The 27271-nt window shown below is 45.7% G+C and overlaps 1 protein-coding gene across 1 annotated transcript in view; it reads right to left on the minus strand.

The window, feature by feature from the left end:
• tinagl1 (tubulointerstitial nephritis antigen-like 1) overlaps positions 1-27271 on the minus strand; it is a 200386-nt gene that overhangs the window by 143235 nt on the left and 29880 nt on the right. The gene's annotated exons all lie outside the window — the stretch shown is intronic.

A 27271-nucleotide genomic window follows, 5' to 3' on the forward strand; every position in this document is an offset into this window, starting at 1 on the left:
GGTTGACACCTCATTTTTAGTTATGCCTGGTGCTGCTCCTGGCATGACCTCCTGCACTCTTCATTGAACCAGGGTTGATCCCCTGGCTTGATGGTAATGGTCTAGTGGGGGATATGCCAGACCATTAGGTTACAGATTGTTGTTGTATACAATTCTGCTGCTGCTGCTGATGGCCCACAGCGCCACGTAGATACTCAGTTTTGAGCTGCTAGTTCTGTTCGAAACCTATTCCATTTAACACGGTGGTAGCGCCACACAACATGATGGAGGGTATTCTTAACGTGAAGACTTCATCTCCACAAGGACTGTGCAATGGTTGCTCCTACTAATACTTTCATAGACAGATGCACCTGTGGCCCGGATATTGGTGAAGACCAGGTCAAGTAGGTTTCTCCCTCTTTTTGGTTCCGTCACTACCTGCTGCAGACCCAGTCTAGCAGCCGTGTCCTTTAGGACTAGGCCTGCTCCATCTATACTGGTGCTGCCGAGCCACTCTTGGCAATGGACATTGAAGTCCCCCACCCAGACTACATTCTGAGCCCTTGCCACCCTCAATGCTTCCTCCAAGTGGTGTTCAATATGGAATAGCATTAATTCATCAGCTGAGGGGCGGTGAGGGGGCAGTAGGTGATGATCAGCCTACATTTGACCTGTTGCCATGAGACTTCATGGGGTCTGAAGTCGATGTTGAGGAGCCCGAGGGTAACTCCCTCCTGACTGTACACCACTGTGCTGCAGCCTCTGCTGGGTCTGTCCTGCCGGTGGGACAGGACATACTCAGGGATGGTGATGGTGGTGTCTGGGACATTATCTGTAAGCTATGATTCCGTGAATATGACTATATCAAGCTGCTGCTTGACTAGTCAATTTTGATACAAGTGCCTGGGTGTGCTAAGGAGTCTGCAGCATGGTTGGCTTTGCCATTGCTGTTTCTGGTGCCTAGGTTGATGCCGGGTGGTCCATCTGGTTCCATTCCTTTTAGAATTTTTAGCGGTTTGATACAAATGAGTGGCTTGCTCAGCCATTTCGAGGTCATTTAAGAGCCAACCACATTGCTGTGGGTCTGGAGTCACATGTGGGCCAGACCAGGTAAGGATGGCAGATTTCCTTACCTAAAGGACATTAGCGAACCATCATGACAATCAACAATGTTTTCATGGTCACCATTACTGAGGCTAGGTTTTAATTCCATATTTATTAATTTAATTTAAATTTCACCAGCTGGGATTTGAACCAGTGGCCCTAAAGCATTGATCTGGGCCTCTGGATTACTAGTCTATTAACATTATCACTATGCTGATTGACAGCAAGACTGACCAACCACAGAAGAAAAATTTGCCTTTTCCACTCATGTACTTGATACGGTGAAAAACATAGAAGCAAATGTAAGGGAACCTATTCCTGTTTAAAGCTGTGCTTTTAAAGGGAGAAACTGTTGGATAAAGCAGGGAATCTATAACCTGACACATGTGCTTTCAGGTTATATCATACAGGGACATATTATTCTGTAAAATATCTTTTCACATCCTTTTTTCTCAACAGGAGCTGGTTAAACTTTGCTGACCTCGGTGAAACCAGTTCCAGCTGATTAAATGTAACCGTTTGACCATATCCAACAGATGTCTAATAGCGAGAGCCTGGACGAAACAAGATAATAAAAGAGCTACAACTGAGTGTAGCCTGAGATAGAACAGGGGGCTGAAGTGAGATTGAAAGTGTCTGCTTGCACCACATTCATAGGTCTCGTTACCTATTGAGCTGTGGCATTTACAGAAATGGGCAAAGTAAATATCATTTATTTATCATAAAACTGTTTTACTCCATCGTCCTTAAGCACATGTCCTGTCAGTAGCCTGCCCATTCTGACCCAAGCAACCTATCCCCATTCGTAGTATAACTCCTGACTTACTATGAGTAAAACCACAGAAAATTGGTTAGTGCATAGATTCAAATCAACAACCAAGAAATGTCAACTTCCTTGCAGTGGCTTACTGATATCGAGCCTTCAACGCACTATTAATGAAAAATGATTACAAGATGCCCCAAAGCCTTTATGCCCAATAAATTATCGTGACTGTTGTAACATGCAGCCAATTTGTGCAAGGCAAGCTCCTACAAATTAACAACCAGATAATCTATTCTAAGCATTGGCTGAGGTATGAATATTGGCCAGGATACCCAAGAGAACACCCTTACTCTTCTTCGCAGTCCTGTGGGATATTTTACACCTACTCAAGACGTGACAGGGCTTCAGTTTAACATCACATTTAAGGGACAGCACCTCCAACAGTGCAGCACACTGTCACTGGGAATGTCAGCCTATATTACGTGCAGCAATCTCTGGTGTGGGACTTGAGCTCACAACCTTCTACCTCAGGTACAAGAGTGCTACCACCAGTGACAATACATTTAACCTTTTCTCTGAATAAGGTCCTAGTCAGGCCACATGTAAAATACTGCACCCAGTTTTGGGTTCTCTGATATAGTGGGTATATAGGCCTGGGAAAAGACCCAGAAGAGGACTGCTACATTGACCCCCCCCATTGACCGGGCTCACTCAGCGGGCTGAGACTTTTTACTCTGAAAGATGTCAATTACAAGGAGATTTGATTGTGTTAACAAATGTCAGCTGTGATTCAGTTGGTAGTTCTCTAGTCTCTAACTCACAAGGTTGTAGGTCAAGGTCCCACTTAAACACAACAATCCAGTTTGACGCTCCCAAGGTAGTACTGAGTGAGTGCTGCACTGTCAAAGACACAGTCTTTTGGATGAAATGTTAAACTGAGGTCCCGTCTGCCCTCTCATAGAAGATCCCATGTTGCTACTTCAAAGAGCAGGAGGCCAATATTTATCTCTCAGCCAATGACATGGGAAGCAGATTATCTGTTTGTTATCACATTGTGGTTTGTGGGAGCTTGCTGTGAATAAGTTGGCCACATTTCCTACACTACAACAGTGACTTCATGTCAAAAAACTTCATTAGCTGTAAACCACTTGTCATGTGGTCTTGAAAAGTGCTATATTAATGTGAATCTTTCCAAGATTTGGTCAGAGTGGATATAAACACTAGAAGACTGGAGATATGAAAAGGTATTAAATACAGAAATAACTGACATACAAGATTAGAATCCTTTGTACAAAGAGCAGTCAGCTGATGCAGTTAGCACCAATTCACTGCAAACATTCAATGGGGGTCTGGATAAGTTCATGAACACAGGATTAGGGTGGGATCCCAGGGCTGGTCAGTCTCCAACAACTCAGGCAAGAATTCTGAGGATTATTCCCTTCATTGCTCAAGGAAACTCCCCTCTCCAGAAAATGAAGGTTAGAGTGTGGGAGGGTATCAGTATCAGGGCTGAGTCAGAGTGCTGAGCGGAGAGAGTGGGTGGGGGGGGTGGGGATCAGAGTGGGGGTAAATTGTCAGATTTGGGTAATATGAGAGTGGGGTATGTTCTAGATATAATGGACTGAATTTTCCCAACATAGTTTTTAAACAGGAGATGGTTTCATTTCTGGATCTGTACCTGACAGCGAGTGTGGCCCACATCCCAATTCCATCTTTCAAAGGGCTGCCAATTAAGAACCCGCCTCCAGGATCGCCATCCAATCAGGGAACGGTGGATGGGTTGAGGGGGTGAGAGATCGATTGAGCTCACTCCATTGTACAGATGGTTAGCAGCCTTCGCTGTATCTGCAATGAGTGTGACTAAGGGGAATGCAGCAGGAGAGGGAGATGGAAGCTCGATAAGGCTGGAGAAAATGGCAGCCAATACTGTCACATATTCACCAGGGGGTAATCATGTAAGACTCTGCCTTCGTCAGGTTTGCTGATTTGTATCTTTAAATTACCAATTATGTTATTATTTTCATGGTGCTCCCACTTTTGACTCCTATGATTTGACAAGGCACAGGCACTGCGGGGTCTCATACCCCACTTGTAAAACCCCATTGCCCTCAAAAAATGCCTGCTAATTTCTTTATTAAGAGCATCAATTGGCTTTCCTCACTGCTAGGGGTGAGGGGTTGCCATCAGTGCACAGAAGCCGCTTCCAGGAAATGTGGGAACATGTCTTCATTCCCCCTCAATGTGCTCGCTGTTTGAAATCTCCCTTTTTTGACAGTTCGTCTTTGCAGTTTCATTTTTACTGATCTCTCCCTTTGTGCAGACAAAATATTCAGACAATCCTTTTAAGGAAAAGCTTGTTTGGAATTCCAGCCTGTGAGCAGCATTTCATTTTTATCATGTTTTGGCTGTAGTCTGGCCTCTTGTTTTGGCCATTAGTTATGCAAGGTTACATTGTTAATGGGTCGTAACTGGGCAGCTTGTTCCTCCTTTGCTGCTCCCCACAGGCTCATTTCCCAGTACACATATTTGTAAAAACATGGGCAATTAATGAACACTGAAGCCTTTCAAAATAAACCTCCGATTTACTGATCCCTAACTCCTCATCACAGCTGGATAAGATTCATGGAAATTTAAGCTTCCTCTCATTTTGAACCCATCCATGCATCCATTCAGATCTCCAAGGCCAATACACTCACATCCATACTAGACAACATTACAGAAATGTCAAGTGAGACTAACGGCCAAAATGAGTGGGACCTATCCCCAACTCACTTCAAGACAAAAGGCTGGGTTTGTTTTTAAGGACAAAGTGTTTCACAGCCAAACAGTTTCATTGGATGTTGTCATTGCTACTGTGTAGGCAAATCAGACAAACAGTTAACACACATTAAAACAGGGACAAGCAACCAGACAAACTGCTTATGTGGAGGGATAAGGGTGAAGAGAGAACTCCCCTGCTCTTCTTCAAACTGTATCATAGATATATTTGAAATCCACCCATGCACAAAAACAGAGCTTTAGTCGAGCAGCTCTGACAGTGCAGCACTCCCTTGATATTACACTGGAGTGTCAGCCTGCATTTTTTTTTTATTCATTCATGGGATGTGGGCTTCGCTGGCTGGGCCAGTATTTATTGAGAAGGTGGTAGTGAGCTGCCTTCTTGAACCGCTGCAGTCCATGTGGTACAGGAACACCCACAGTGCTGTCTGGTGCCTAGGTCGATCCAGTTTCATTCCTTTTAGACTTTTGACAACTGAGTGGCTTACTAGAGAGGGCATGCAAAAGCCACATTTCTGTGGGTCTGGAGTCACATGTGGGCTCAACCTGGTAAGGACGGTAGATTTCCTTCCCTAAAGGAACCAGATGGGTTTTTATGACAATCGACATCAGACTTCTAATTTTAGATTCTTTTATTGAATTCAAATTCCACCATTTACCAGGACAGGATTCGAACCCAGAGCATTAACCTGGGAATGGATTATTTGCCATCACTTCCACTTGATTACATGGTCAAGTCCTGCTGTGAGATATTTGATCCAAATGAGCATGTTCCCACTGAGCCAATGCTAACACCTGAAAGCTATCAATGTACATCTCAAATTTAAACACAAATAATTGAGTTTCATTCCAAAAGAGGGACCCAAACACTCTGCAGCTGCTTAGAGTGCTGGCATTCCCTAGCAATCCTCTTCTGACTGCTCCATCTCTAGAGACCAACGAGGTTATAACTATCTGTCAGGCAGAGGTCAGAGTCTCAGTTCAATGCTGATGGTGAGATCCCCTCCCTGGACCACTGTCCTGGCACAGCTCACTGCTCTGGGCCAGCACATTACCATGTTTAGACATGGAGCCAGCCTATCAATAGGTCCTGGAAAGATTGGGGCACTGGGTGGGAGGGATCAGTGGGAGGACCAGTTTGGGCTGGCAGTGAAAGCCCGCACAAAAACATAACTCAGAAAAGGCTCTGCTGCCAATTCGGGAGTGGGCTGCCATGCTCCTTATAAGGTGTTGGTTAGGTCACACAGTGTCAGGGCACAGGGCTGGTGAATGAGCAGTCCGTTCCTTAGCAATGCAGTCAGTGTCTTAACGAGATCTCAGAACCTTGAATTGTACAGGAAAGAGGACTACTACCTGAAACAGGAAGGCTCCTCAGTCATGAAAAGGGTGGAGGATGGAGTAAGTCTACTCATCCCATTTTGAGGCCATTATCACTCCATATGCTGAATTTGAAAGGTTAAAATCAACCCAGTGTATCCTGGATTACCCACTTCTTCTAGCTGCCTTGCTTCCTGACTAAAGATCTCATTAAAAACTCTTGCCTCCTCCAGAAAGTCTGTGTCCCTTCCCCTTAAACTTATCCCACTCAGTCTCCACCATTCCACCTTGTACTACATTCTGCCATTATTCTCATTTAAGATGTAGAATTTTATATAAGAGCTAGATGTTGTAATTTACTGCGGTACACCAGCCTCTGTGTACAGTCCAGGATGTGACTTATTCAGCAGTGACATGGTACAACATCACCGACAGTGGGTTGGTAGCACCACTGCTGACTGAGCTGGCCAAGTCTGGAAGGACGTATTTGCCAGACTGGGCCTGCAGCAGATGGTGAGGAAACCAACATAAGAGAAACCTAAAACAAAAATAAAAATACCTGGAAAAACTCAGCAGGTCTGGCAGCATCTGTGGAGAGGAACACAGTTAACGTTTCGAGTCCGTATGACTCTTCAACAGAACTAAGTAAATATAGAAAAGAGGTGAAATATAAGCTGGTTTAAGGGGGTGGGGGGAGGTGGGACAAGTAGAGCTGGATAGAGGGCCAGTGATAGGTGGAGATAACCAAAAGATGTCATAGACAAAAGGACAAAAAGATGTTGAACGTGGTGATACCTCGTGGCCCGTCATATCCCCCAATCTACCTTCACCAGGGAATCAACCCTGGTTCAATGAACAGTGCAGGAGGGCATTCCAGGAGCAGCACCAGGTAAACTTAAAAATGAGGTGTCAACCTGGTGAAGCTACAACACAGGACTACTTGCATACCAAACAGTGGAAGCAGCAAGTGATAGACAGAGTTAAGCGATTCCACAACCAATGAATTAGATCTAAGCTCTACAGTCCTGCCACATCCAGTCGTGAATGGTGGTGGTCAAGTAAACAACTCACTGGAGGAGAAGGAGGCAGCTCTATAAATATTCCCATCCTCAGTGATGGGGAGGGAGCCCAGCACATCAGTGCAAAAGGCAAGGCTGAAACAATCTTCAGGCAGAAGTGCCGAATGGATGATCCATCACTGCTTCCTCCGGAGGTCTCCAGCATCACAGATGCCAGTCTTCAGCCAATTTGATTCACTCCACGTGATATCAAGAAACGGCTGAAGGCACTGGATACTGTAAAGGGTGTGGGCCTTGACAATATTCCAGCAATAGTACTGAAGACTTGTGCTCCAGAATTTGCCGTGCTCCTAGCCAAGCTGTTCCAGTAGAGTTACAACACTGGCATCTACCGGATATATGGAAAATTGCCCAGGGATGTCCCATACACAAAAAGCAGGACAAATCCTAGGAAGTTGACTAAGAAGTTCTGAGGAACAAAGGGACCTTGGCGTGTGTGTCCATAGATCTCTGAAGGTGGAGGGGCATGTTAGTGGGGTGGTGAAAAAGGCATATGGGACATTTGCCTTTATCAATCGAGGCATAGATTACAAAAGTAGGAAGTTGGAGTTGTATAGAACCTTGATGAGGCCACAGCTGGAGTACTGTGTGCAGTTCTGGTCACCACATTATAGGAAGGATGTGATTACACTGGAGGGGTGCAGAGGAGATTCACCAGGATGTTGCCTGGGATGAAACATCTAAGTTATAAAGAGAGCTTGGATAGACTTGGGTTGTTTTCGTTGGAGTAGAGAAGACTGAGGGGTGACCTGATCGAGGTGTACAAGATTATGAGGGGCATGGACAGGGTGGATAGGGAGCAGCTGTTCCCTTAGTTGAAGAGTCAGTCACAAGGGGACATAAGTTCAAGGTGAAGGGCAGGAGGTTTAGGGGGAAAAAACTTTTATACCCAGAGGGTGGTGACAGTCTGGAATGTGCTGCCTGGGAGGGTGGTAGAGGTGGGTTGCCTTACATCCTTTAAAAAGTACCTGGATGAGCACTTGGCATGGCATAACATTCAAGACTGTGGGCCAAGTGCTGGTAAATGGGATTAGGTAGGTAGGTCAGGTGTTTCTCATGTGTCGGTGCAGACTTGATGGGCCAAAGGGCCTCTTCTGCACTGTGATTCTATGATTCTGTGAAATCCAACCTGGTCAATTACCGCCCTATCAGCCTACTCGCCAGCATCAGTGAAGTTAGTTGTTGACAATGTTCTAAAGCGGCACTTTCTCAGTAATAACCTGCTCACTGACGCTCAGTTTGGTTCCACCAGGATCGTGCAGCTCCTGACCTCATTACAGCCTTGTTCCAAAATTAGACAAAAGAGCTGAACTCGCGAGGTGAGGTAAGAGTGACTGCCCTTGACATCAAGGCAACAGTTGACTGAGTGTGGCATCAAGGAGCCCTAGCAAAATTGGAGTCAATGGGAATCACGGGGAAAACTCTCCACTGGTTGGAGTCATACCTAACACAAAGGAAGATGGTTGTGATTGTTGGGAGTTCAGTCATCTCAGTTCCAGGACATCACTGCAGGAGTTCCTCGAGGTAGTGTCCTAGGCCCAACCATCTTTAGCTGTTTCATCAGTGACCTTTCTTCCATCATTAGGTCAGAAGTGGGGATGTTCGCTGATGATTGCACAATGTTCAGCACCATTCGTGATTCCTCAGGTGCTGATGTAGTTGGTTCCTGCATGCAGCAAGACCTAAACAACATTCAGCCCATCAGACCTGCACTGGTTCCTCGATAGAGTGTGCCAATTAGCCCCATTTGTCTGCTTCTTTCCTATAACCATGTACATTTTTCCCTTCAAGTATTTATCCAATTTCCTTTTGAAATACTTAATTGAATCTCCTTCCACCACCCTTTCAGGCAGTGCATTCCAGATCACAACTTAAAAATATTTCCTCATGTTGACTGTGGTTCTTCTGCGATTCACCTTACATCTGTTTCCTCTGGTTATGACCCTTCTGCCACTTGAAACAATTTCTCCTTATTTACTTGATCAAAACTCTTTTATCATATCCCCCTGGACATAACTGAAGTCACTCACCCCTGATACCATTCTAGTAAATCTTCTCTACACTCTCCAAGGGCTCTCCATCCTTCCTGAAGTGGTGTTACAACATGTCAGCTGAGATTGAACCAATTTTATAAAGTTTCAACATAGCTGCCTTGTTTTTTGCATTCTAGTTCCCAATTCATAAAGCAAAGGATCCCTATATGCATGTTTTTTTAAACAGGCTTCTCAATTCGGCCTGTCACCTCCAAAGATCTGTGGACGTGAACCTCTATGTCTTTTTGTTCCTACACCCTTGCAAATTGTACCTTTTTGTTTATATTGTCTCATAACTTTTCCTACAAAAGTATACCACTTCACACTTCTGTGTTAAATTTCATCTGCCATGTATTTGCGATTACATGGTGCACCTAAAGTCTGCTCCTATCCTGGAACTCCTGACCTTACAGCACTATGGGAGCACCTTCGCCACATAGACTGTAGTGTTTACAGAAAAAGCCCATCTCCATTTTCTCAGGGCAATCAAGGATAAGAACATAAGAAATAGGATCAGGAGTAGGCCATTTGGCCCCCCGAGTCTGCTCCGCCATTCAGTACGCTCAGATCTTCGCCTCAACTCCACTTTCCTGCTGTTCTCCTTAACCCTTGACTCCCCTATCATTCAAAAACCTGTCTAACTCAACCAGAATATATTCAGTGACCCAACCGCACTGCTCTCTGGACTAAACATTCCAAAGACTAATGACCCTCTAAGGGAAGAAATTCCTTCAACTCCATCTGAAATTGACAATCTTTTATTCTGAAACCATACCCCCTAGTTCTAGATTCCCACAGGAGGAGAAATGAGGGTCAATGAATGCCAGCCTTGCTAGCATTTCAAGAACAGACTTGGAAATAAAACTACTAGAGAAAGAAGCCATGGCAAAAGTTAAAGGAACAGGGAATTGAAGGAAATGTTGCTATTGATAATGGAGTTTGTGGGAATGGGAGCTTGATGCTTTATTCTATTTTTATAAGAGGGTTTCCCATAGATTCCTGTTGCCTCTTGGAGGTCAGGCAAGCTGGATTGTACAGGTTAAAAATATCAGTCAACAACATATGTGTAAACAATCAGCAGAAATAGTTACAACTTCCACAGAGTTCTCAACTTACCCCAGAGAATTACAGAATTTCAGAATGAATACACTACAGGAGGCCATTCAGCCTGTCATGTCTGTGCTGGCCCTCCGAAGGAACAATTCACCGAGTGCCACTCTCTGGGCTTCTGCCTGTAACTCTGCATTTTCTTCCTTTTCAGATAATGATCCAGTTCTCTTGTGAAAGCCACAAGTGAATCTGCCTCCACTACACTCTCAGAGTATATTCCAGATCCTAACCACTCGCTGTGTGAAAGTTTTTCCTCATGTCACCATTGCTTCTTTTGCCAACTACCTTAAATCTGTTTTCTAGTTCTCGATCCTTCCACTAATGGGGACAGTTTCTCCCTATCTACCCTGTCCATAACAATCATGATTTTGAATAACTCTATCAAATCTCCTCTCAAACTTCTCGAAGGAAAACAGTTCCAACTTTTCCAATCTATCTGCACAACTGAAGTTCTTCATCCCTGGAATCACTCTCGTGAATCTATTCTGCACTCTCTCTAAAGCTTTCACATCCTTCCTAAAGTGCAGCACCCAGAACTAGACACAATACTCCAGTTGAGGCCGAACCAATGTCTTATACAGGTTCATCATAACTTCCTTGCTTTTGTATTCTGTGTATCAATTAATAAAACCTAGCATACTATGCTTTGTTAACTGGTCTCTCAACCTGTCCTGCCACCTTCAATGATTTATGCACATTTATACCCAGGTCCCTCTGCTCCTGCACATCCTTTAGAGTTGTACCCTTCATTTTACATTGTCTCTCCATGTTCTCCCTACCAAAATGAATCACTACATACTTCACTGCATTAAATTCCATCTGCCACTTGTCTGCCCAATCCGCCAACTTGTCTATGTTTTTTTGAAGTTCTACATGATCATCCTCACAGTTCACAACACTTCCAAGTTTTGTATTGTCCGCAAATTTTGAAATTGTGCCCTGTACACTAAGACCATTACGTTGGTTCATTATTGGGAATTGGTCATGGATTGAGAATTGGCTGACAGACCAGAAACAGAGAGTGGGAATAAATGGGTCTTTTGCCGGGTGGCAGGCGGTGACTAGTGGGGTCCTGCAGGGATCAGTGCTTGGGCCCCAGCTATTCATGATATATATAAATGATTTGGATGAGGAAACCAAATGCAATATTTCCAAGTTTGCTGATGACACAAAACTGGGCAGAGTTGTGAGTTATGAGGAGGATGCAAGGAGGCTTCAAGGCGATTTAGAAAAGTTGTGTGTGTGGGCAAACACATGGGAGATGCAGTATAACGTGGATAAATGTGAAGTTATACACTTCAGTGTGAAAAGCAGAAAGGCAGAGTAATATTTAAATGGTGATGTATTGGGAAATGTGGATGTACAAAGGGATCTGGGTGTCTTTGTACACCAGTCAATGAAAGTAAATAGGCAACAAAAACAAAAATACCTGGAAAAACTCATCAGGTCTGACAGCATTTGCGGAGAGGAATACAGTCAACATTTCGAGTCCGTATGACTCTTCACCAGAACAGGTGCAGCAACAAATAGGAAGGCAAATGGTATGTTGGCCTTCATTGCATGAGGATTTGAGTTCAGAAATAGTGATGTCTTACTGCAGTTATACAAGGCCTTGGTTAGACCACACCTGGAGTATTACTTGCAGTTTTGGTTTCCCTACCTAAGAAAGGATATACTCGCCATAGAGGGAGTGCAGCAAAAGTTCACTAGGCTGACACCGGGGATGGCAGGAATGTTGTATGAGGAGAAATCGGTTCAACTGGGCCTGTGTTCACCAGAGTTTAGAAGAATGAGAGGGGATTAGATTGAAACGTATAAAATTCTAACAGGGCTAGACAGACTGGATGCAGGGAGGATGTTTCCCCTGGCTGGGGAGTCTAGAACCAGAGGCCACAGTCTCAGAATACGGGGCAGGCCATTGAGGACTGAGATGAGGAAACATCTCTTCACTCAGAGGGTGGTCAACCTGTAGAATTCTCTACCAAAGAAGTCTGTGGTGGCCGGGTCACTGAGTATATTCAAGAAAGAAATTGATAATTTTTTGGATATTGGGGCATCAAGGGGTATGGAGAGAAAGTGGGAATATGGCGCTGAGATAGAGGATCAGCCATAATCATAATGAGTAGCGGAGCAGGTTTGAAGGGCCAAATGGCCTACTCCTGCTCCTGGTTTCTATGTGTCTACGTGTCTATTAATATATATCAGGAAAAGTAAGGGTCCCAACACTGACCCCTGGGAAATCCATTACAAATCTTCCTCCAGTCCGAAAAACATCCACTAACCACTACTTACTATTTCCTGTCACTCAGCCAATTCCATATCTATGCTGTTACTGCCTCTTTTATTCCATGATGTCTAGCTTTTCTCAAAAGTTTGTTGTGTGGCATTGTATCAAATGCCTATTGGAAATCAACAGTATTACCCTCATGAACCTTCTAAGTTACCTCATCAAAAAACTCCAGCAAGTTAGTTAAACATGATTTGCCCTCAACAAATCCATGCTGGTTTTCCTTAATTAGCTTGCATTTGCCCAAGTTACCATTAATTTTGTCCCAAATTATCATTTCTAGAACCTTCCCCACCACCGAGACTGATCTGAAGTTGCTGGCCTTATCTTTACACCCTTTTTTGAACAAGGATGTAACAATTCTCCAGTCCTCTGGCACTACCCAAGTCTAAGGGAGACTGGAAAATTATGGCCAGTGCCTCCGCAATTTCCATTTTCACTTCGCTCAGTATCCTTGGATGCATCCCATCCGGTCCTGGTGCATTAACTACTTTAAGTACAAATAACTTCTCCAATACCTCCCCCTTATCAATTTTACGCCCATCTAGCATCTGAATTACGTCTTCTTTCACCATGACCACTGCAGCATCTTCTTCCTTGGTACAGAGAGAAGCAGAGCAGCCCATGCCCTCTGCCTCTGTGCTTAGATCTCCTTTTTGGTCCCTAATCAGACACACTCCCCTTTTTACAATCCATTTACTATTTGTAAGTTGATAGAAGACTTTTGGATTCCCTTTAACACTCACTGTCAGTCTATTTTCATACTCCCTCTTCTCTTCTTTGCTTTTTCACTTCCCCGCTGAACTTTGTACATTTAGCCCGGTTCTTGGTTGTATTACCCATCTGACATCTGTCATAAGCACCCTTTTCTTCTTCATCTTAACCTCCATCACTTTTGTCATCCAGGGTGCTCTGGGTTTGTTTGCCCCACCTTTTCCCTTTATAGCAGGATTACAGAAAGGAGGATTTAAATTTCCTCTGTCAAACCTCAGAGGATTCCAGTATCAAGGACACTGCAGCACATGGACAAGATGTGGAATCTGGAATCACAATGGTCCAAAGGATGCAATGCAACATTATGGGCCAACAACTAGTAGCTCTCTAGAGAGGGCTGCACTGAACAATTTTTGGAAATATTTCATGATGCAGCTGAATTCCCACAACGTTCCCCTGAGTTGAGTGGGTGTTTTCTTACAAAGATTTTTTTAAGGTTAATCCCTGGGAATTACAGCTTCTGCTGCTTATTTTGTTCCAACAGGGACACACCAGTAAAATGATCAACTGGAAAAATACCAAAGCGATTCTCTAGAATGGTCCCTCAGGGATGAAGGACTTCAGTTATGTGGAGTGACGGGAAAAGCTGGGGTTGTTCTCTTTGGATCCGAGAAGGTTAGGAGGAGATTAAATAGAAGTTTCCAAAATCATGAAAGGTTTTGATGGACCATAAATAACAAGAAACCAGTTCCAGCAGCAAAAGGATCAGTCGCCAGAGACAGGTTTCAGGTGATTGGCAAGTGAATCAGATGTGACATGGAGATTTTCCTTTTATACAGTGAGTTATTGTGATCTGGAATTCACTGCCAGGGAGGACAGTGGAAACAGATTCAATAGGAACTTACAAAAAGGAACTGGGTAAATACTTGAAAAGGAGAAACCTCCAGGGCTACGGGGAAAGGTTGGCTGAGGGTGACTAATTGGTTAGATCTTTCAAAGAGCTGGTACAGGTACGATGGACTGAATGGCCTCCTTCTGTACTGTATCATTCTAATTTTATTAGTACAGCTCATAGAATCATACAACAGTTACAGTACAGGAGGCCATTCAGCCAGTTGAGTCCGTGCCAGCTCTCTGCAAGTGTAATTCATCGAGTCCCGCTCGCCCACCTTTTCCCTCAGCCCTGCAAATCTTCACCCCCATCTAATTACTCAATTCCCTTTAGACAGCCACAGAAACCTGAGCTCAAAATGACACAGCATGAGCGACACAACCTTTCCTCAGCTCGCAACAGTTAACTGGAGCTTTCACAGGCGAGGAACAATGTGTTGGTTACTGACCTTGAACTGAGAGTAATTGATAAGACGGTGAAGAAAATGAAAACCATTATTGCTACAAATTAAACAATCAGTTTTGCAACATTGGCGGGATTTTCCGGCCCCGTCCCAGGCCAGGCGGTGCCCCAGCCAAAAGCCCATCGACTTGCGACAGGCCCGGAAGATCCCGGCGGCGGGCGGGTGTGGAAAATCCCGCCCATGGGAAAAACAAAACCTCCAATTTGCTGAAAAAGCAGCCTGGGGGCCACATTTATACACACAGATCTTATTCAAGTTCCCTCATGTTGACTGGGTCAAGATGCTGTCCCATTTGGATTGGTCCCAGTGTCAACAAGGGCAAGATCAGGGCCTAAAGTTGGCATTGATGGGGATGGGTAGAGGGGATGGGCAGGTGGCGAAATGTGAGGCCAGCTATCTACTGCTGCTAATTACCAAACCCTGGGTCCATCTTGAGATAGGATGGATTTAGCAGGCATTGTGTCTCCACAGTCAAATAGCCTTCTTACACGACTGAATGTATCATTATGGTTAAAGAGCCAGCACAGACACAATGAGCTGAATGGCCTGCTTCAGTGCTGTAAACATCTTTGGTTTCATAGTCAGGTACTGTACACCCATGTGTGTCTCATTGCCAGCTCCTATACATATGTCATTCACAATGGATAAGTGGCATCACCAGTACAACAGAGCAGCCAACTTTTGAGAACAGAAGAAGCAGTGCCTTGGCATCTTTGATAGCTCCTAAAATTCAAATGGCTTCCAGCGCTCCTCATAATACACACTTCCACTTTTAATTTTCACAATTTGAGTATTCTATGGAACAATAATCTTTCTAATGAGACCCTGTTATCCATACCAAGCCAAAATTAACTCCACCCACAATGATGTGTTAAGGCACCTGCCCTGGTGAAACTCCTGCCGCTTTGCTGTCCGGAACATGTTATGGTGACTGTTTCTCTGCACTAGCACCAAATATTTATTGTTGCTTTTGGAAAAGCACACACTTGCCTTTAGACTGCAGCTGAGGATATTTAAAAGTGCAGCTTTGAACAGAGATCATTCTGAGGCACGCAGAGCATTATCTGTGAGGGCAAATTGGAAGCAATAGGTGCCAACTCTTTGGTACTTGCACAAGGAGCAGGCTGCAAGCATCAGTTTCTGACCCAGACAGGAGAAATAAACTCTTTGGGCAGAATTTTACAGCAGCGGATTTTACAATCCCGCTGAAGTCAATGGGATTTAGAATGTCTCGCCGCATTTTACAGCCCTGTCCCCACTGAAACGGGACGGTAAAATTCTGCCCTCTGATCTAATGCTGGCCAAAAATTCCTAGAGATTGTCACTGGGATTCACTTCTAAAAGCTCTGTCATGCTCTGTAGGGGAGATGGTAATATCACCGGTCTAGTAATCTAGAGGGCCTGGCTAATACTCTGGGGACACAGGTTCAAATGGCACCAGAATCACAAGGCAAACTCAGCCCTGTCAACCCTGCAATGTCCTCCTTACTAACATCTAGGGGCTTGTGCCAAAAGCGAGAGAGCTGTCTCACAGTCAAGCAACAGCCTGACAGAGTCATAATCATACCTTACAGATAATGCCCCAGATGCCACCATCACCATCCCTGGATATGCCCTGTTCCACTGGGTGGTGGCACAGTGGTATGTGGGAGGGAGTTGCCCTGGGAGTCCTCAACATCAAATCAGGATGCCATGAAGTCTCATGGCATCATGCCAAACATGGGCAAGGATAAAGGTGAAAGGGTTAAAAAAAGGTAAAAAAAAGCTCTATCAAACGCCAACAGTTGCAATAATCTGATATCACAAAAAGAACAGTTTATAAACAACAATGGCAGTGTATAGCGCACTGTGTGTATATCTGAGCTGCTCTTGGTTGTAGGGGTGGCTGCCATTAGATTGTGTCTAATGTACCAGACAAAACTGGTGCTGCCAAATGTCATCTGTGGCTGTCTCTCATCTCGAATAATGGCGACTACTCAGGGTCAGAGGTTTCTGCCAGGGGTCTTCGTCTGATTGAACAGGGCCATCCTCAACACATAGATCTTTGGACAAAATGGGAATGACGTTTTCTAATTTATTCATGAGATGTGGGCTTCGCTGACTAGGCCAGCATTTAATGCCCATCCCTAATTGCCCTTGAGAAGATGGTGGTGAGCTGCCTTCTTGAACCGCTGCAGTCCATGTTGTGTTGGTACACCCACAGTGCTGTTAGGGAGGGAGTTCCAGGATTTTGACCCAGTAACAGTGAAGGAACAGAGATATATTTCCAAGTCAGGATGATGAGTGACTTGGACGGGAACTTCCAGGTGGTGGTGTTCCCATGAATCCGTTGCCCTTGTCCTTCTAGATGGTATTAGTCATGGGTTTGGAAGGTGCTGTCTAAGGAGCCTTGGTGAGTGTCTGCAGTGCATCATGTAGATGGTACACACTGCTGCTACTGTGCACTGGCGGTGGAGGGAGTGAATGTTTGTGGATGTGGTGCCAATCAAGTGGGCTGCTTTGTCCTGATTGGTGTCCAGCTTCTTCAGTGTTGTTGGAGCTGCACTCATCCAGGCAAGTGGGGAGTATTCCATCACACTCATGACTTGTGCCTTATAGGTGGACAAGCTTTGGGGAGTCAGGAGGTGAGTTACTCGCCGCAGGATTCCTAGCCTCTGACCTGCTCTTGTTGCCACAGTATTTTTATGGCTAGTCCAGTTCAGATTCTGGCCAGGGCACAGCAAGTTCTGGAGTACAAATCTTCAGTACTATTACCGGAATATTGTCAGGGCCCATAGCCTTTGTAGTATCCAGTGCCTTCAGCTGTTTTTTGATATCACATAGAGTGAATCAAATTGGCTGGAGACTGGCATCTTTGAGGCCAAGATGAATCATTCACTCGGCACTTCTGGCTGAAGATTGTTGCAAATGCTTCACCCTGTCTTTTGCACTGCTGTGCTGGGCTCCTTCATCATTGAGGATGGAGATATTTGTGGAGGCTCCTCGTCCAGTGAGTTGTTTAATTGTCCATCACCATTCACAACTGGATGTGGCAGAACTGCAGAGCCTAGATCTGATCCATTGGTTCTGGAATCACTCAGTTCTGTCTATCACTTGCTGCATATACTGTTTGGCATGCAAGTAGTCCTGTGTTATAGCTTCACCAGGTTGACACCTCATTTTTAGGTATGTCTGGTGCTGCTCCTGGCATGCCCTCCTACACTCTTCATTGAACCAGGGTTGATCCCCTGGCTTGATGGTAATGGTAGAGTGTCGGGCCATGAGGTTACAGATTGTGCTTGAGTGTAATTCTTCTGCTGCTGATGGTCCACATCACCTTATGGGTGCCCAGTCTTGAGTTGATAGATCTGTTTGAAATCTATCCTATTTAGCATGGTGATAGTGCCACACAACATGGAGGGTATCCTCAATGTGAAGACAGGACTTCATCTCCACAAGGACTGTGCGGTGGTCACTCCTAACAGAACAGTCACGGACAGATGCATCTGTGGCAGGCAGGTTGGTGAGAATGAGGTCAAGTATGTTTTTCCCTCTTGTTGGTTCCCTCACCACCTGCCACAGATCCAGTCTAGCAGTATGTCATTTAGGACTCAGCCAGCTCAGTCACTAGTGGTGCTACCGAGCCACACTTGGAGATAGACATTGAAATCCCCCACCCAGAATACATTCTGAGCCCTTGCCACCCTCAGTGCTTCCTCCAAGTGGTGTTCAACATGGAGGAGCACTGATTCATCAGCTGAGGAAGGGCGTTACGTGGTAATCAGCAGGAGGTTTCCTTGCTCATGTTTCACCTACGAGGTAGTGGGATCTGGAGTGCATGGTTCATTTCCTTTTCTTTCTTTCTCTGCTGCTGCTCTGCATCATCATTAAGACATTGTTGTTCAAAGCATAATGTGGCTTGATGGACAAGTTGTTGACATTTTGAATGACTGATTGCAAGCTCCTTCAGCCATTCATGTGAATGCTGCATGTTTCAAGGAGAGTTTCAGAGTGTCTATAAAGTGTCTTCTTTGTCCTGCCTGGGACATTGGCCATGTAGAACCATAGAAAAGTTACAGCACAGAAGGAGGCCATTTGGCTCATCTTGTCCATGCCAACCCGAGGGCACCCAGGTGCCCTTTCTAATTTGACAGTGGAGAAAACAGAACCTGGAAGGGGAGACAGTTTTCTGCTATTTGGACACAATGTCATCATAGCTGATTTTGCTGGAGTTTTGCCTGAAGCTGATTTGAAGGACATTCTCTGCTGTCGTTTGTGGAAGGCTGAGCTGATCCGGACTTGGATCTCCTCGTCAATGGTGGCTTTTTGAAAGCAGTAGCTGCCAAGGTATGGGAAGTACTCAATATGTTCCAGAATCTCTCCTCTGACATATATGGGAGGTGGAATATTTGGTTGACCAGGTGTGGGTTGATATGAGTTTGTTTTGGCAACATTCAAGGACAGGCTGAGTTTCTTGTATGCAGAATTGAGGAGATCGAGAGTGGCTTGACAACCTGGTGCAGGGTGAGCAACGACACTGCAGTCATCTGCAAACTATAGATCATGTGTGTCTGCGGTGGCCAGTTTAGTTTTGGTACGGAGGCGACTGAGGTTAAAGAATAGTCCACCTAGATGATATTTAATACTGACACCAGAGGGAAGTTGATTTTTAATGAGGTGAATAGTCACCGTTGGGTGGATTGTAAATAGTTTGAGGGCCTTCACACAGCCTTGCTTAAGCCCGGTCTGGATTTTGAAGCCGTCAGTTTTGGATGTCCCACTCAGGACAGATGTAGTCATATCGTCATGAAGAAGTTGCCCGATTGATGATGTTTCTTAGATGTCCAGAGTACAATCCACAGGCCTGGTGATTTACTGACTCAAACACTTTGCTCAGGTTGATGAACACAATGAAGAGTTCCTGCTCATGTTCTTGACATTCCTCTTGGATTTGACTGGCAACAAAGACCATGTCAGAGGTTACTCTGGAAGGTCGAAAGCCTCACTGTGTCTCTGGGAGGATTTCCTCAGCCACAGGAAGTAGGTGATTCAGGAGAATGTGTGTCAGGATTTTCCTGCTGTGGACGAGAGGGAAATACCTCCAGTTCCCACAGCGTAATTCATCTCCCTTTGTGAAGATAGTTACAAGTGTCGCATTCCTGAAGTCAGGGGTCAGTGTTCTTTTCCCTCCCAGATCTGTGGGATGAGTATATGGAGCCCACCAGCTGGAATACCAATGGGGCTGCAGGCTCTGTCATTCTTTTAACCGTTTGATTGCTTATTCCAGCTTTTCCATGGATGGTGGTTCACCCATGGATTCAACCACAGGGCACTGGGGGATAGCCTGGAGAGTATGTGCTGTCACTGTGGATTCATGGTTGAGGTGGTGTTGAAAATGTTCTTTCAAGCATTTATACATGGGCATAGCCATCCCTAAGAACAGAAACACCATCCTGAGAGCAAAGGGGGTTTTGTCCATTTGATCTTGGTCTAATAGATACAATAGATTGCATGTCACAATTGTCAGCATTTTGTTGGATCTCTCAGGCTCTCTCTCCCCACCACATATCCACTATCTTCCGCATTTGTCTTTGGGTGTTAACCTTGAGCTGCTGCAATGCTGCCTTTTTGACTTGTGACCTTGGGTTGTTCCATTAGGCAATGAAGGCTGCTTGTTTTTTTGTTCTAGGAGGCCACATTGTCGAGCCAATCCTAGTAACAACGCTCAAACCCAATGTCTGGACACTGGAGTCTAGTACTTTATTTGATCCCAATGTTCCGGAATTGAATTGGATGTATAGTGAGTCAATCTGGTGGCAGAGGGTGTTTGTTAGAATGAGGCCGTGCTGAGCTCACTTTGTCAGGAGGAGGATGCCAATTGTATTGGCTTTTCCCCGCTCATTTTTCCCAATGGTTCCACTCCAGACATTGGCGTCAAGGTCAACCCTGGCATTAAAGTCCCTCAGAAGGACGGTCTTTTCTTCTTTTGGGATGGCAGTGAGGATTCATCAAGGTCAGAATAGAACTTTTCCTTAACGTCTTCATCCAAATCGAGGGTCAGGGCATAAGTGCTGATGACGATGGGATATTGGTTATGGCTGAGCTGCAGATGAAATGTCATGAGTTTCTCATTTATACAATTGGGGAATTCTGGCAGGACATCCATGATCCTATTCCAGATGGCAAACCAACTCCATGGACATGAGGGTCGCTGTCAGCCTTTCCTTTCCAATAGAAGATGTATCCATCCCACACCTCTTCTTGTTACTTCAGCTGCCCCTCCCCAGGAAGGCAGGTCTCACAGAGGGTAGTGATGTCAAATCTTTGGTTCTGAAGAAGAGTCATATGAACTTGAAACGTTATCTCTGTTTCTCTCTCCACAGATGCTGCCAGACCTGCTGAGATTTTCCAGCATTTTCTGTTTTGATTTTATGTTGGGCAGTGATGTCAGTTTGGAGTCTCGATAGCTCATGTGGTACGATTGCAGTTCTTTCCGGACAGTCACTCTTGAGATTCTCTATGCGTGTTCTAACATTCCAAGTTGCAAAATTTTAAGTTTTCTTTCTTTAACCACAAAGATGGTGATCCTGCAGATTGTCATTCCCCAGCCAGGAGAAAATGGGACAACCTATTTTAAGGCATTTTTTCTTGCCCCCTCTTCCTTTGGGGTGAATAGAAGACAAAGGAGAGCTAATGGATGTTATCTACTTGGACTTCCAGAAGGCCTTTGACAAGGTGCCGCACAGGAGGCTGCTCAGTAAGATAAGAGCCCATGGTGTTAGAGGCAAGGTACTAGCATGGATAGAAGATTGGTTGTCTGGCAGGAGGTAGAGAGTTGGGATAAGGGGTACCTTCTCAGGATGGAGGCCAATGACTAGTGGAGTTCCACAGGGGTCAGTGTTGGGATCACAACTTTTCACTTTATACATTAATGATCTAGATGAGGAAACTGAGGGCATCCTGGCTAAGTTTGCAGGTGATACAAAGATAGGTGGAGGGACAGGTAGTATTGAGGAAGTGGGAAGGCTGCAGAAGGATTTGGACAGGTTAGGAGAATGGGCAAAGAAGTGGCAGATGGAATACAACATGGGGAAGTGTGAGGTCATGCACTTTGGTAGGAAGAATCAAGGCATAGACTATTTTCTAAATGGGGAGAGAATTCAGAAATCTGCAGTGCAAAGGGACCTGGGAGTCCTAGTCCAGGACTCTCTAAAGGTTAACTTGCAGGTTGAGTCGGTAGTTAGGAAGGCAAATGCAATATTGGCATTTATTTCGAGAGGACTAGAATATAAAAGCAGGGATGTGCTGCTGAGTCTTTATAAGGCTCTGGTCAGACCACATTTAGAATATTGTGAGCAATTTTGGGCCCTGTATCTCAGGAAGGATGTGCTGGCCCTAGAGAGGATCCAGAGGAGGTTTAAGAGAATGATCCCAGGTACGAAAGGCTTAACATATGAGGAACGTTTGAGGACTCTGGGTCTATACTTGATGGAGTTTAGAAGGATGAGGGGGATCTGCTTGAAACTTACAGAATACTGAAAGGCCTGGATTGAGTGGACGTGGGGAAGATGTTTCCATTAGTAGGAGAGACTAGGACCCGAGGGCACAGCCTCAGAGTAAAGGGAAGACCTTTTGGAACAGAAATGAGGAGAAACTTCTTTAGCCAGAGAGTAGTGAATCTATGGAATTCATTCCCACAGAAGGCTGTGGAGGCCAGGTCATTGAGTGTACTTAAGACCTAGATAGATAGGTTCTTGATTGGTAAGGGGATCAAGGGTTATGGGGAGAAGGAGGGAGAACGGGGTTGAGAAACTTATCAGTCATGATTGAATGGCAGAGCAGACTCGATGGGCCGATTGGCCTAATTTCTGCTCCTATGTCTTATGGTCTTATGGTACCCTACAGAGGACTGCTCAATCACATATGCTGCTGCCCAAAGAGACTTCTGTTCCAACACAGGTGTCCAGTGACCTTCATGCACCTGTCGTGTGTTTGCACATTTTGTTTAGGGACTCCCAGGTTCACAGACTTGTCCCCGTCACCAATCCTCCATTGCTACAACACTTGGTAAATGGACCCTGATAGAAGCCTGCCCATGGCTTTATTTAACATGGAGACCTTCTGCACCTTCATTGTCCACACAATCTTGATGGGTTGATGATCACATTTCAGCAATATGTCCAACCAATGCAGGGCCACCTTGTCTCTGCAGCCTTCTTCCACCTTCACAGCTGGCGAGATGCATATTCTTCCTTCGCCTGTTCTGCCATTGAGGACTTTTGGACCGCACTCAGTCAGAGTCCTTCCCTGACCTTGGCACCATGGGTGGCTCAGCCAGGAGCAAGGAGCTCCCAATGGCAATGCTCAAGGGATTGTCAGAGCACACAAGCCTTGCCACCATGATGAGGTGGTGATCCACGGGAGGAGCTAAATGTATTGACTGGGGAAATGTCAATGATAGGATACTGCATGTAGGTTAATGGGGTCAGGAGTGTGTGAATTTACATCTTGAACTGCAGAACAGCAGAAGCCATGACTAACGTGACTCTGGCTTTCAAATATCAAACTCCTCGAAGGAAAATAATTAAATAAATTATCAGTTAAAGGAGGAAAGTTAGTGAATAAATTGGGAACATATCTTTGCCTCAGCAGTTATGTTCCTGTCTCTGAACGGGATTGACTCCCACTCCAGATAGCCCCAGTGAGAGGAGACTGTAGCTCCGGTTCAAAATTCTGGGTTGATATCTAAGACATACCCACATCCGATGGATGTGGTGACCCCAACCTCCTCATCAAAAGGGGTGTGGGTGCTCATAAGCCCCCTTCCCCCATATAAGATGAACCCCGCAGCAACCTCCCCCCCACCCCAACCCCCCCATCAGCACAATTCACACTGTGGCCTGTCAGACTGTTAGCCTGCAAATCCTTCCATCAAACGTTTGCTAAGAGACAAGTGTGAAAATATAAAAACAACAGGGGTGAAGGGAGGCCTCGTTTGCAATTCAGAACCAAGCTAACAATGGCTATTGTCTGTGTCCCCTCTGAATATATATCCCCTTCCTTATACAAGGCTCAGTATTCTGACATTTACATTGCTCACCTCCAGGCTGTTCAGAAATTGTAAACAATGTTGACTTCCAAAGGTAATCTCTCTTGCTCTGACTCTCTCTCTCTCACTTCCTCTGTCTCCCATCACACTTTTCCAGGATCTCCCTTGTGTCTATTCTCAATCAATCCCATCTCCTTTTAGTCACATTCTCCCTCTGAACAAAGTATCTGCTAACACTCCCTAAGACCTCCCCTCCCACTCTCTAATCACTCTGCCCAGCGAATCAGCAGTTAGCTCATCCCCTTCCCTACCACTCTCCCTAAATGCAGCATTGTCAAAACTACAAGAAAAGAACAGGACAAATGTCAGAAAAAAAAAAACAAAAAAACTGCGGATGCTGGAAATCCAAAACAAAAACAGAATTACCTGGAAAAACTCAGCAGGTCTGGCAGCATCGGCGGAGAAGAAAAGAGTTGACGTTTCGAGTCCTCATGACCCTTCGACAGAACTTGAGTTCGAGTCCAGGAAAGAGCTGAAATATAAGCTGGTTTAAGGTGTGTGTGTGGGGGGCGGAGAGATAGAGAGACAGAGAGGTGGAGGGGGTTGGTGTGGTTGTAAACACCTTGTCAAACACTAGGAGAGAAATGGAAAGCAATGAAGGTGAACAAGGCAACAGAGAAATCCGGAAATCTTGTCGCAGAGAGGAACAGAACTTCTTCAAGGAGGTAGGCATTTCTTGAAGAGCAGTGGCAGTCAATTAAACACAGAGAAAAAAACAAAAAAACTGCGGATGCTGGAAATCCAAAACAAAAACAGAATTACCTGGAAAAACTCAGCAGGTCTGGCAGCATCGGCGGAGAAGAAAAGAGTTGACGTTTCGAGTCCTCATGACCCTTCGACAGAACTTGAGTTCGAGTCCAGGAAAGGACAAATGTCAGGTTTTACTGCTCCCACAGAGATACATATTCCAGATTCAGGTGTGTCTCAGTGGTAGCATTCTCACCTCTGAGTCAAGAGGTGCGGCCTCAGTTCCTACCTAGTCCAGGCTGACACTCTTGTCCTTAAGATGCTACATACAGAGCATAAGACAAATGAAGAGCTGCTTTAAGTTGCAGAAGCAAAAGAACTCTTAAAAATTGTCAGGCAGAAAAGAAAATGTCAGCATTTCAGCCTGTTGATCAGAGCGGAACAGCGACAGAGATTCACTCCTGGGGACAAACTGGAGGGCAACAGAAAGAGGGATCGATCTGGGGGGACTTGGATGATGGTCGTCACAGAGCATTTGTTGACAAGTCACAGTGGATGTGTGAGGATGGTGCAAAACAGACAAGCTTGATATATCCTGTCAGCAGATTGTCTTATCAACAGGTAGGACCAGAGACTCCAGTCTGGTACTGAGGCAGCACCGCGCTGTCGGAGGGCCGGCACTAAGGGAGTGTTGCACCACTGGCGGGTCGGTACTGCTGGGGCAGCATTGAGTGGGCAGTACTGAGGAGGCAGCTCTAAAGGAGCACTGCACTGTCAGAGGGTCAGTACTGAGGGAGTACTGCACTGTCTGAGGGTCAGGACTGAGGGAGTGCTGCACTTTCGGAGAGTCAGTACTGAGGGGGCAGCTCTAAAGGAGCACTGCACTGTCAGAGGGTCAGTACTGAGGGAGCGCTGCACTGTCAGAGGGTCAGTACTGAAGGAGCGCTGCACTGTCGGAGGGTCAATACTGAGGGAATGCTGCACTGTCAGAGGGTCAGTACTGAAGGAGTGCTGCACTGTCGGAGGGTCAGTACTGAGGGAATGCTGCACTGTGGGAGGGTCAGTACTGACAGCGCTGCACTGTCGCAGGGTCAGTACTGAAGGAGCGCTGCACTGTCAGAGGGTCAGGACTGAGGGAGTGCTGCACTGTCAGAGGGTCAGTACTGAGGGGCAGCTCTAAAGGAGCGCTGCACTGTCAGAGGGTCAGTACTGAAGGAACGCTGCACTGTCGGAGGGTCAGTACTAGTGCTGCACTGTCAGAGGGTCAGTACTGAGGGAGTGCTGCATTGTCGGAGGGTCAGTACTGACAGAGCGCTACACTGTCGGAGGGTCAGTACTGAAGGAGCGCAGCACTGTCGGAGGGTCAGTACTCAGGGAGTGTTGTACCATTGGAGGGTTAGTACTGCAGGGGCAGTATTGAGTGGGCAGTACTGAGGGGGCAGTACTGAAGGAGGAGAACTGAATATGCAGTACGAAGTGGACAGTACTGAAGGGGGTACTATTAAGCGGGCAGTACTGAAGGGGAGCTGCACTGTCAGAGGGTCATCACAGAGGGAGTGTTGCACCATTGGAGGGTCAGTGCCACGGGGGCAGTATTGAGTGGGCAGTGCTGTGGGGGCAGTACTAAGGGAGGAGCATTGAGAGGGCAGTACTGAGGGGGCATTACTGGAGGGGCAGTTCAGAGGGGGGAGGGGCAGTTCGGTGGGGGGTGCAGGGGAGCTGTTCCTGATATTCTGGTCAATATTATTACTCAACCAATGTCATATGATCTGGTCATTTTCAGATTGTTGCTTGCTGTATGCAATGTTCCCTACAGTAAAACAGTGACTACACTGTGGTCATGAAAGCTGCTATAAAATCACAAGTTCTTAATTTGCATACCCATCAGACTGCAATGCCCTTTTGCATACTTCAGACATATTCATCCAGTTCTGGACACCACACTTTAGGGAGGACGTGAAGACATTGGAGGGAGTACAGAAAAAATTCATGAGGATGGTTCCAGGGATGAGGAACTTCAGTTGCAAAGAATGATTGGAGAAGCTGGGACTGTTCTCATTGGGGAAGAGAAGGCTGAGAGGAGATATTCAGGGGTCTGGACAGATGGAGAGAAACTGTCCGCATTGGTGGAAGGATCGAGAACCAGAAGGCACAGATTGTGTTAACAGTTGGCAAAAGAAGCAATAGCAACATGAGGAAAAATGTTTTTAATGCAGCGAATAGTTAAGTTCTGGAATGCGCTGCCTGAAAGTGGTGGAGGCAGGGTCAACTGCCTTTTAATAGGAATTGGATAATTATCTGAGGAATAATTAAATTTGCTGGGCTATGGAGCTCCCACAAGAGCCAAGAAGCTGGACACCATCCAGGACAAAGCAGCCCCGCTTGATTAGCACCTCATCCACAAACATTCACTCCCTCCACCACCAACGCACAGTAGCAGCAGTGTGTACCATCTACAAGATGCACTGCAGGAATTCATCAAGACTCCTTAAACAGCACCTTCCAAACCCTCGACCACTACCATCTAGAAGGACAAGGGCAGCAGATAGATGGGAACACCACAATGTGGAAGTTCCCCTCCAAGTCACTTAACATCCTGACTTGGAAATATATCACCGCTCCTTCAGTCGCTGGGTCAAAATCCTGGAAATCCCTCCCTAACAGCACTGTGGGTGTACCTACACCACATGGACAGCAGCAGTTCAAGGCAGCAGCTCACCACCACCTTCTCAAGGGATGGGCAATAAATGCAGGCCCAGCCAGCGAAGCCCACATCCCATGAACAAATTTTTAAAAAATGGACAGGGGAGTGGAACTCACTGAGTTGCTCCTGCAGAGTGCCAGCACAGAAACAAATGCCCAAATGGCCTCCTACTGTGCTGTAAGCACTCTATGATTCTAAATTCCATATTTTCATTGCACAATCTACAGTTTGCAAAGACACAAATTGAAACTCCCGAGCGCAGCACAGTCACTA

This window comes from Carcharodon carcharias, chromosome 19 (genome assembly GCF_017639515.1).
Source record: "Carcharodon carcharias isolate sCarCar2 chromosome 19, sCarCar2.pri, whole genome shotgun sequence".
NCBI classification, from domain to species: Eukaryota; Metazoa; Chordata; class Chondrichthyes; order Lamniformes; family Lamnidae; genus Carcharodon; species Carcharodon carcharias.